Source organism: Primulina eburnea, chromosome 11 (assembly GCF_022965805.1).
Source record: "Primulina eburnea isolate SZY01 chromosome 11, ASM2296580v1, whole genome shotgun sequence".
NCBI lineage: Eukaryota > Viridiplantae > Streptophyta > Magnoliopsida > Lamiales > Gesneriaceae > Primulina > Primulina eburnea.
This window is the reverse complement of record NC_133111.1, coordinates 8707093-8719887: the sequence shown is the minus strand read 5'-3', so window position 1 is coordinate 8719887 and position 12795 is coordinate 8707093.

Below are 12795 nucleotides of genomic sequence, written 5' to 3'. Positions count from 1 at the left end.
CAAAATTCATATCAAATCATAATCATATCATAATTCAATTCCGACTTCGAATACGAGTTTATTGTCGGTTATTCTACTACATATCAGAAATTCAACTTCAAATACATGCTATTCCAGCACTTTGATTTTTAAAGCTGCTGAAACCAGAAGAAAATTACCTCAGTCTAAAGCCCTCGACTCGCAGATAACAAATATATAATTTGTTTCGCGTTTAGACGGCGTTTCGAAGTCGATTCGGACGAAAGAAATCGGAATCCTCTCGGTTATTTTCGAAACTCTTAAATAAAAATGAAGACGAAGCAAACAAAATCTGATTCTTATCCTTCCACCGTTCTCGCGCTCAGGCGGTAGAATTCTCGCGCCCGAGCGCGAGACACTCTGCCCCGAGTACAATTGCACCGCGCTCGGGCGGTAGGAAATTACCGCTCGGGCGCGGCATGTTCTGTCCGAGAACATGATTTACATCGCGCTCGGGCGGTAACAAACTACCGCTCGGGCGCGAAGTATTCTGCCCGAATACTCTCCAACTCAACCCTGGCGCTCGGGCGGTCATTTTCTACCGCCCGGGCGCCGCACATTCTGTACAAAATATAAAATTTGTACTAATTTGGCGTCCGGCCTTTCCAATCGAGCTCTTACAACGTCAATTCATATCCAATACTCATGGTCAAAATGCACATCATATACATAATCACATATCAAATTCATTAATTATCGATAATCACATAGGATTTACGATAATACGATACACGGTCCTTACATTTCTCCCCTTCTTAAAAGATTTCGTCCTCGAAATCTCAAACATCACTATATACATAACATTGGTAAACATACATATGTCACCAGTTATAGTACATATCAAAACTAAAATCAGAATAAGGATCAGAATACATCGAATACAATGGAACAGATGGATCAGCATCAAATAAATGCGGATATGATTCTCGCATTTTGCTCTCCAATTCCCACGTTGATTCTTCAACACCATGTCGTGTCCATTGCACTCGTACCAGAGGAATCGATTTATTTCTCAATATCTTTTCCTTTCGATCCATAATGCGAACAGGTTGTTCAACATAGGAAAGAGAAGGATCCAGCTCAACCTCATCAGGTGCAAGTACATGTGATGGATCAGGTTCATATTTCCTCAACATAGAAACATGAAACACATCGTGAATAGCAGATAGAGCTGGTGGCAATGCCAATCGATACGCAAGATCACCAACTCGATCCAGAATCTCGTATGGACCAACATATCGAGGAGATAACTTCCCTCGCATGCCGAATCGAACAGTGCCTCTAAAGGGAGATATCTTCAAAAACACTCTGTCACCTTTCTGGAATTCCAAGGGTCGTCTTCGTTTATTCGCATAACTCGTTTGACGATCCTGAGCAGCTTTCATCCGCTGCCGAATTAACTGAACCTTATCGTTCATTTCCTGTATCATTTCAGGTCCAGTCAATTGTTTCTCACCAATCTCATCCCAGAATAACGGTGATCTACATCGTCTCCCATATAGAGCTTCAAACGGAGCCATACCGATACTCGTCTGAAAGCTATTGTTATAAGAAAATTCAACCAATGGTAAGGCATCTTGCCATCCCATTCTAAAGTCCATCACCACAGCACGCAACATATCTTCTAACGTTTGAATCGTACGCTCGGTTTGGCCATCAGTTTGAGGATGATAAGCAGTACTCATAGCCAAACGCGTACCCATCGCTTCCTGAAAACTACCCCAGAATTTAGAAGCAAATCTGGGATCACGATCAGATACAATTGAGACTGGCACCCCGTGCAGTCTCACAACATTCTCAATGTATAAACGGGCCATTCTCTTATAAGAATAAGTCCGTTCATACGGAATAAAATGTGAATATTTCGAAAGCCGATCAATAATCACCCAAATAGCATCACAGCCCTTGGGCGAACGAGGTAAATGAGTCACAAAATCCATAGCAATATGCTCCCAATTCTATTTTGGGATTTCAAGACTATGGAGCAATCCTCCCGGTTTCATTCTCTCGGCTTTCACTTGCTGGCAGACAAGACATTTAGAAATAAATTCAGCAATGTCCTTCTTCATACGTTTCCACCAAAATTGAGGTCTCAATGTCAAATACATCTTCCGACCTCCGGGGTGAATACTATATTTGCTACAATGTGCTTCTCGAAGAAGGGTAGATCTCAAATCAGAGTCATCAGGAACTACCAGCCGACCATTAAGTCGTAAAGAACCATCAGAAGAAATCTGAAATCCAGACTGATGTCCAGCAGATATAAGTTCTTTCGACTTTTGAATCTGAGCATCGCTTCGTTGGGCCTTTCGTATCTTCGATATCAAATTCGGCTCAATTTGCAATGCTGAGACAGTGACAGAATTCCAATTCGAGTGAAAAGTCCAACCAGAAGTACATATATCCTCATGTACCTTGGCGACACAAACAGAAGCTAGAACAGAATCATGAACTTTACGGCTCAAGGCATCCGCAGTAACATTCACCGATCCCGGGTGATATTGAATCTCACAATCAAAATCCTTCAGGAGATCCATCCACCTGCGTTGCCTCATATTCAAATCAGATTGAGAAAAGAGATATTTCAGACTTTTATGGTCCGAATAGATAACAAACTTTTCTCCGTACAAGTAATGGCGCCAAATCTTCAAAGCGAACACAATGGCGGCCAATTCGAGATCATGAACAGGATAACGAGTTTCATGAGATTTCAATTGACGAGACGCATAAGCAACCACCTTGCCATGTTGCATCAGAACACAGCCCAAACCTTTACCAGACGCATCTGTACATACCACAAATCCTCCGGTACCTGAGGGAATAGTAAGCACAGGTGCTGTGGTTAATCTCGTCTTCAATTCAAGAAAACTAGCTTCACATTCATCTGACCAAATGAATCGCTGATTCTTCTGTGTCAGTTGAGTAATCGGTTTAGCTATTTTCGAAAATCCTTCAATAAAACGGCGATAATATCCAGCTAAACCCATGAAGCTACGGATCTCAGGAACATTCGTAGGTCTCGGCCAATTCAATACAGCTTCGACCTTCGTAGGATCAACAGATATGCCATGTCTCGAAATGACGTGGCCCAAAAATACCACTTTGTCCATCCAGAATTCGCATTTGGACAATTTAGCATATAAATGACTAGTACGAAGAGTTTGAAGTACCAGTCTCAGATGTTCAGCATGCTCCTTTCTCGATTTCGAATACACAAGAATATCATCGATAAACACAATAACGAATCGGTCCAGATAATCTCGAAAGACCCGATTCATTAAGTCCATAAAAATAGCAGGAGCATTCGTAAGACCGAAAGGCATAACCAGGAATTCATAGTGGCCATACCTCGTACGAAAAGCAGTTTTGGGTACATCTTCGTCTCGAACACGTACTTGATGATACCCAGAACGAAGATCAATCTTCGAGTAAACAGAAGTACCTTGAAGCTGATCAAACAAGTCATCAATACGCGGAAGTGGGTACTTGTTTTTCACAGTAGCCCGATTCAATTGTCTATAATCGATACACATTCGCATTGTACCATCTTTCTTTCGAACAAATAAAACTGGAGCTCCCCAAGGTGATACACTCGGTCGAATATATCCCTTATCGAGAAGATCCTGTAATTGTTCTTTCAATTCTTTCAGTTCCAATAGTGCCATGCGATAGGGAGCTTTAGAAATAGGCGCAGTCCCCGGCACAAGATCAATACTAAACTCAACTTCTCGATGAGGAGGAAAATCAGGAATCTCATCGGGAAATACATCTGGAAACTCTTTCACAACAGGAATCTCAGATAAAGAAGACTCCTTCTTCGAAATATCAATAGCGTAGATAAGATAACCCTCATCTCCGCTATTCAACAATCGAGACATCTCCAAGGAAGATACCAATGGAATTTTGGCTTGGGAACCCTTGCCATAAAAATTCCACTTGGGTCCATCAATAGGTCGAAATCGAACCACTCCGTGACAACAATCAACGGTAGCTCGATTTGTCATCAAGATATCCATGCCAACAATACAATCAAAGTCGTGCATAGGGAGGACAATCAGATTCAGAAATATCACATTATCCTCATATATCAATACACAATTATGCACAACTTTCTCAGACAATATAATCTTCCCTGCTGGCGTGGCTATCGACAAGGTATCATACAACGGGGTACACTCAATATCGTGAGATGCAACAAATGCATGAGATATGAATGAATGAGATGCTCCTGTATCAAATAAAACACGTGCAGGATAATCGCAAAGCGTGCAAATACCTGCAATCACACCTCCAGGAGCTTCTCTTGCCTGATCCTCAGTCATGGCGTACACTCTCACTTGAGGAGGAACTTGGGCACTCTGACCACCCGGTCCTCGATATCGTGGGACACTCGACTGCTGAAAAGATGGAACAGAAACAGCAGGTCTCATCATACTAGGGCCACCTCTAAATCCTGGCTGGGGTTGAGCAGAAGTCGTACCCCTGTTCGGACATACTCGAGAGAAATGGCCTTCCTGCCCACATTGATAACAAGTACCAAACATACCTCGACACTGCTCGATAGTATGTTTGCCTCCACAATGACTACAGTAGGGAGCTATCACAGGACTCCCTCGCTGTGATCCACTAGAGCTCGAAGAAGACGAAGAAGCAGATCCAGTCTTCTTGAACTTCTTACCCCTCGGTCGCAAAGTAGGCTGCTGAGCTGACACCGGTGGTGGAGGAGTATACTGTGGACCTCCCCGCCTAAGTCCAGCCTCGGCTGCCTTGGCTCGTTCAACTGCCTCTGCGTAGCTGGTAGGCAATCCAGAAACAACATATGTATACAAGACAGGATGTAAACCATTTACAAACCTGTTATATTTTGCCCTCGCATTCCCAGCCACGTGAGGTGCATACTTCAATAACGTAGAAAATTTCGAAGCATACTCTGCAACAGACATCGTTCCCTGCTGCAGATTATTAAATTCATTCTCCTGAGCAGTATAATAAGAAGGAGGGGAATACTGCTCCAAAAACTGGGCCTTGAAGACATCCCATGTGACTTCAGTCCCGGCCTCTTTCAATCCAATCTCAGCGGCTTCCCACCAAGATTTAGCTCGGTCTTTCAACTGATAGAGAGAAAGTTTCAGTCTCCGAGCCTTGGAATACTCAACAATATTAAACAAGTGCTCGATATCCTTCAGCCAGGCCTCAGCTCTTTCAGCACTCTCAGTGCCAAAGAACCTCGGTGGTTTCAGATCCTGGAATCGAGCCATCACAACATCCATGGACAATCCTTCAAATTGCCCAACAATCCTCTCAGTACTGCTACTCGCAGTTTCATTTGTGTGATCCATCTACAAATCAAAAGATGAATATCACAATTTCATATCAATTTCATAATCTCATCACCTCATATCATCAATCTCATCAGATACTTACTCAAATCAAATCACATAAGAGCAAGTAATACAAATAAGTCAAACACATACGCACAATTCATTTGTGCCTATTCAAGTGTACACAAGACTCAATAGAGCATTCCCAGCTATGCTCTGATACCATCTAGTGTGGGGCCCTTAGCTCCAAATCGTTATTACAATGCAATCAGATTAGGATTTAATTAATCACAGCGGAAAACGGGTTTAAAATTTCTTTTACGACGAGCCCAAAACATCTCTTCTAGATTTATAATACTAAAAATAGTATTTAATCTCAAATCATAAAACATGCCCACACGAAATCAAAACCAATCACATACAAACAACTCATATCCTCGGGACATGCCCCGGTATATAGATACATATACATATATACTGGGAACAAGACATAAACATAAAACCTCAGCCCAAGCTGTGGCTCCCTCCAGAAGTACCCTCTCCGGTCTCCTGATATCCTGGAGTACCTGCCATTGTCCACACACAAAGACAACAACAGCCCCCCTTGGGGGTGAGCAAAGCTCCGTATGGAACAACCAATCATATATACCACAGATATCTAAACAATGATATATGGTATGCAATGCATGTATGTCGTGGAGGTATCAGGTCAAATGCCCATCCACTGAGCACATGTCAGAATCAATCGAATCGCTATCAAATCAAATCAATGCTCGAGCTGGCACACCGGTCGATATGGGAATACACGTATGATAGCGTCGACGAAGCGCCATCAATCCCACATCTCATATCCAATCATATGGGGCCACAATTGTCTATGCTTTACGGGTCATATAATACCGGCATAGCGATTGTGTTCACAAACCCCGGAATCCAATCAAATCATATCAGGGTATCCAAGGATCATAGCTCAACGTGCATGTCATGTATCGATGTATGCATAAAATGATGTGTGTTAACAAAACATTTATTTTATACATCGATACTCAAATCTCAATGTCATGTATGCCATATCAAATCATCAAATAGGCACATAGACACGTATTCCAATCCAATCCAATCAAATCAATCCAATCATATATCATATAATACAGATACCTGTCGTATGTTATCCGGTCGCAACATACCTTAATTCTTCGTTCCAATTGATGTAGCTGGAAGATACACTTTATCTACATCAATTACATACTCATTTCAATCAATAACATACTCCAAAATCATTAATATGAGTTTCAAATATCATTTGAAACTTCAAAAATTCATATCAAATCATAATCATATCATAATTCAATTCCGACTTCGAATACGAGTTTATTGTCGGTTATTCTACTACATATCAGAAATTCAACTTCAAATACATGTTATTCCAGCACTTTGATTTTTAAAGCTGCTGAAACCAGAAGAAAATTACCTCAGTCTAAAGCCCTCGACTCGCAGATAACAAATATATAATTTGTTTCGCGTTTAGACGGCGTTTCGAAGTCGATTCGGACGAAAGAAATCGGAATCCTCTCGGTTATTTTCGAAACTCTTAAATAAAAATGAAGACGAAGCAAACAAAATCTGATTCTTATCCTTCCACCGTTCTCGCGCTCGGGCGGTAGAATTCTCGCGCCCGAGCGCGAGACACTCTGCCCCGAGTACAATTGCACCTGCGCTCGGGCGGTAGGAAATTACCGCTCGGGCGCGGCATGTTCTGTCCGAGAACATGATTTACATCGCGCTCGGGCGGTAACAAACTACCGCTCGGGCGCGAAGTATTCTGCCCGAATACTCTCCAACTCAACCCTGGCGCTCGGGCGGTCATTTTCTACCGCCCGGGCGCCACACATTCTGTACAAAATATAAAATTTGTACTAATTTGGCGTCCGGCCTTTCCAATCGAGCTCTTACAACGTCAATTCATATCCAATACTCATGGTCAAAATGCACATCATATACATAATCACATATCAAATTCATTAATTATCGATAATCACATAGGATTTACGATAATACGATACACGGTCCTTACAACGGACTTGTAGTTGAACCTAGTCGGATTATTGTAGATCATACAATAGCTGTATGTGATATTTAATATGTAATTTGAATTTAATTACATTATGTTTCCGCTGTGTAATTAAAAAAAAATTTAGACTCTGTTTATACTAAATGATTAATTAGTCATAATTATGATTTAGAACGTGATTAGAGTCCGGGTCCCCACATAAGCTTATGTGTATTTTGAAATATTTCACACAAATTAAGAAAATTATTGAAAAATTAAATTTTACCGTAAAATTTTTCATTTTACCTTCATTTAATAAAAATTTAATAGATAAAAAATTGTTGGAATTAGTTCATGTATTTAATAATGATAGAAGATTGGTAAAAGATAAAGATAATAATTCTAAATATGAAAATTTGACTATATATTTGAAACCGATAGAGTATGAATCTATTAACATATGATTCTTACCACGATTCATAAAAAAATACGAAATCAATATAAATGTTGAAAATCATAAAATAACAAAATATATAATTTTTTACTTGATTTCTCAGATTTGTCATTGTACAGTTGTTTAAAATTGAATAATTTTAAAAATTATATATTGTTGAAAAATATATTTAAAATGTGTGTATTGAATATTTGAATGTTGAATATTTGAATGTTGAAAATAAGAGTTGTAAATATTGAAAATTAGTGTGTGATGATGTAGGTAATGATGTATTTTATTTTTGGATTATTTGTAAAGATTTCTTATAAATAGATCTCTCATTTGTGAAGAAATTCACAATTGAGTAGAGAGAAAAATATTATAAAGTGTGTAGTTTGGTAAATTTTGAGAGTTTGAGATTTTTACTTTTTACCATAAATTTTTACTTTTTCACAACACGTTATCAGCACGAAGCTCTAAAAGTCCTACATACTTTTCCAAGCTCCAAACAGAAGAAAAAGGTAACAAAAGTAATTATATTTATTTTACTGTTATTTATTTATTGTGTATTTATTTAATATACAATATAATGTTATTATTAGAAATAATAAAAATAAATTTTTCATAAACTTGTTATAAATCCTGGGGGTGTTAAGACGACATCCCACACTCCCGGTAAGGGATACGAAAGGTATAAAAGCCTATAAGGTTTTTTAACAAAATAAATTATGACACTCATTATAATATTATGATATGATATACATAATTATTTAAACATGTCTAATATTATATATACCATATTATTACCATAAAATTATACAAATACATACCTTTATTTTTTTGTACACCAACGGTCATAAATGGTAAAAAAAGGCTAGTTTTTGCCCTATAAATATGATCTCACAAACACATTCAATCACTCCAACTTTCTCTTCTTCTCTAAAAATTATTCATCATCAAATTTTTCGAAGAAAAAAGAAGATGACTTTCTCAAGGATATTTTTAATTATTTTGGTTATCATACTCACGAGTCTTGTATTTATCGGAGAATATCCTCCTCGTGCGTTTTTTTAATTTTACAAATACTTGTACTTGTTGTTTATCCATTACTTTGTTTTGCAATATTTATTAACTAATAAAATGCATCGTAATTTTTTTTAGTACCACCATGTCAAATTTAACAAAGCTCGAATTTGTTGCGCTCGACATCACGGGAAAGAATTATATGCCATGGACTCTAGATGTAGAAATGCATCTTGAGTCATTGGGTCTAAGCGAGACCGTTAAAGAAAATGGCATATGCACGTCACTAGAAAAGGCAAGAGCCATGATATTTTTGCGTCGACATCTCGACGATGGATTGAAATGTGAATATCTGACTGAAAAAAATCCCATGGCTTTGTGGAAGGGATTAAAAGAAAGATTCGAACATATAAGAGAAGTTATACTTCCGACCGCCCGGGATGAATGGAATACATTGAGATTCCAAGACTTTAAAAAAGTCAGTGATTACAATTCGGCGATGTATAGAATAATCTCGCAATTAAAATTTTGTGGACATGAGGTCACAGAATCTGAGATGCTTGAAAAAACATTTTCCACGTTTCATGCATCAAATATTACTCTACAGCAACAATATAGAGTACGTGGATTCGCGAGATATTCTGAACTCATCGCCTGTCTTCTTGTGGCGGAAAAAAACAACGAGCTATTAATAAGAAATCATCAGTCCCGACCCACTGGATCAACAGCATTTCCAGAAGTAAATGTTGTAAGTAAAAATGAATTTAAACCTGGAAACCAAAATCATTTTCAAAGACAAGGTTTTGGTCGAGGTCGTGGACGTGGACGTGGACGTGGAATTGGTCGTGGTCGTGGACGCGGCCGTAGGTTTTGAAAATAATAGAGATAGTTATTTTTATAACTCATCTCAAAAGAGTGTCCCAAACCATCCACTGAAAAGGCATCATGAGAATACAAGTGTTAATGAGAATCACTCAAAAAGATATGAAAGTTCTTGTTACAGATGTGGTACTCCAGGACATTGGTCCAAAGTTTGTCGAGCCCCTGAGCACCTTTGTAAACTTTATAAAGAATCATTAAAGGGGAAAGAAAAAGAGACCAACTTCACTGAACGCAGTGACCGTTTGAGTGATTCAACTCATTTTGATGCTGGTGATTTTATGAATGATTTCTCTGGAAATGATCAAAATTTTGGTGGGATAGAAATGAACAATATTGATGCTGCAGATTTTCTCAACGATTTCTCTGAAAATGAACAATATAATGGTAGAATATAAATGTAAAATAATTTATTTTTCATGTATTCATAGAATAATGTTTTATTGTATAATTATGATATGTGTTATATTTAAATATATATTGCCAGTAATTTATTTCATTGCATATTTTTTTGAAGTTCAAATATGGAAAATGCTATGAGCAAAGCTGAAGTTTGCATACCCGATAGTGGTACAACGCACACTATCCTCCGAGATAAAAGATATTTCTTGGAACTAAAACCAACAAAAACAACGGTGAATACAATATCAGGTCCTGTAGACTTGATTAAAGGATGTGGTAAAGCACAATTTTTGTTACCTAATGGTACAAAATTTTTGATCAATGATGCTTTATATTCACCACAATCGAAAAGAAATTTGTTGAGTTTTAATGATATATATTCCCATGGGTATGATACTCAAACAATGAATGAAGGGAATGAGAAATATATGTGTCTTATCACATATAAATCAGGAAAGAAATATGTGATTGAAAAACTACCAATGCTCCCTACTGGATTGCATTATACACATATAAGTCCCATTGAATCAAACATGGTAGTTGATAATTCTTCGATATTAACCAATTGGCATGATCGATTGGGACATCCTGGTTCAACAATGATGCGAAGAATTATAGAAAATACACATGGTCATCCACTGAAAGACCAGAAGATCTTTCAGAATAATAAGTTTCAATGTAAAGCATGTTCTCTTGGAAAACTTATTATAAGACCATCACCAGTCAAAATCCAAACTGAATCACCAATGTTTCTTGAACGTATTCAGGGTGATATTTGTGGACCTAATCCATCCACCATGTGGACCATTCAGATACTTTATGGTATTGATTGATGTCTCCAGCAGATGGTCACATGTATGTTTATTGTCAACTCGAAATGTTGCATTTGCAAGATTACTTGCTCAAATAATAAAATTGAGGAATCAGTTTCCCGATTATACAATCAAGAAAATTAGACTTGATAATGCTGATGAATTTACTTCCCAGACTTTCAATGATTATTGTATGTCTATGGGAATCATTGTTGAGCATCTTGTTGCTCATGTACATACACAGAATGGATTGGCTGAATCATTGATTAAACGTCTGCAAATGATTGCTAGACCAATGATTATGAAAACAAAGCTCCCTATTTCTATATGGGGACATGCAATTTTACATGCTGCTTCATTAATTCGCATCAAACCAAGTGCATATCATAAATACTCCCCATTACAGCTTGCATTTGGTAAAGAACCAGACATTTCTCATCTGAGAATTTTTGGATGTATGGTGTATGTGCCTATTGCACCACCACAACAAAAAAAAATGGGACCTCAAAGAAATGTTGGAATTTATATCGGTTATGATAGTCTATCAATCATTCGATATCTTGAACCTCAGACAGGCGACGTGTTCACAGCACGTTTTGCTGATTGTCATTTTAATGAGGAAATCTTCCCAATGTTAGGGGGAGAACAGAAACATACCGAAAAGGAAATTACATGGTATGTATCATCATTGTTACATCTGGATCAAAGAACAAAACAATGTGAAAAAGATGTACAACAAATTGTACACTTGCAAAGAATAGCAAATCAAATACCAGATGCATTTGCAGACACAAAGGGGGTAACTAAATCATATATACATGCTGCAAATGCCCCTGCTCGAATTGAAATTCCAAAGAAACAAATGGAAGATACTCATGATGTCATTAAACGCCTGAAGCGTGGAAGGCCAGTCGGTTCCAAGGATAAAAATACTCGAAAAAGAAAATTCATAGAGAAACACGATGATCACAAAATAAAGAATGATGTTTCTGAAGAAACACATGATGATCACAAAATAGAGAATGATGTTCCTGAAGAAACACATGATGATGAAAATGTTCTGTCAGAACCATAAACTGACGAGAATCATGAAATCTCTATCAATTACATTAATACTGGAAAAATATGGAACCGAAAAGATATAGATGAAATTGATGATATATTTTCTTATAATGTGGCAATCGACATCATAAATGATAACGAAGATCATGAACCAAAATCTTTTGGTGAATGTAAAAATCGGTAGGATTGGATAAAATAGAAAGATGCCATCCAGGTTGAATTAGATTCGCTAAATAAACGTAATGTTTTTGGACCTATAGTCCTTACACCTGAAGGTGTAAAACTTGTTGGATACAAATGGGTTTTTATTCGAAAGCGAAATGAGAAAAATGAAATAGTAAGATATAAAGCTCGACTTATTGCACAAGGTTTTTCTCAAAGGCCTGGAATTGATTATGAAGAAACGTATTCTCCTGTGATGGATGCAATTACGTTTCGGTATTTGATTAGCTTGGCGGTATCTGAAAATTTAGAAATGCGTCTTATGGATGTTGTTACAGCTTACTTATATGGATCACTTGATAGTAATATATATATATATATATATATATATATATATATATATATATATATATATATATATGAAAATCCCTGAAGTATTTAAGATGTCTGAAGCACAAAGTTCAAAACCCAGGGAATGTTATTCTGTGAAATTACAAAGATCATTATATGGGTTAAAGCAATCAGGTCGAATGTGGTATAATCGACTAAGTGATCACTTGATGAAAAAGAGATATGTAAATAATTCAATATGCCCTTGTGTTTTCATTAAGAAAACAACATCCGGATGCGTAA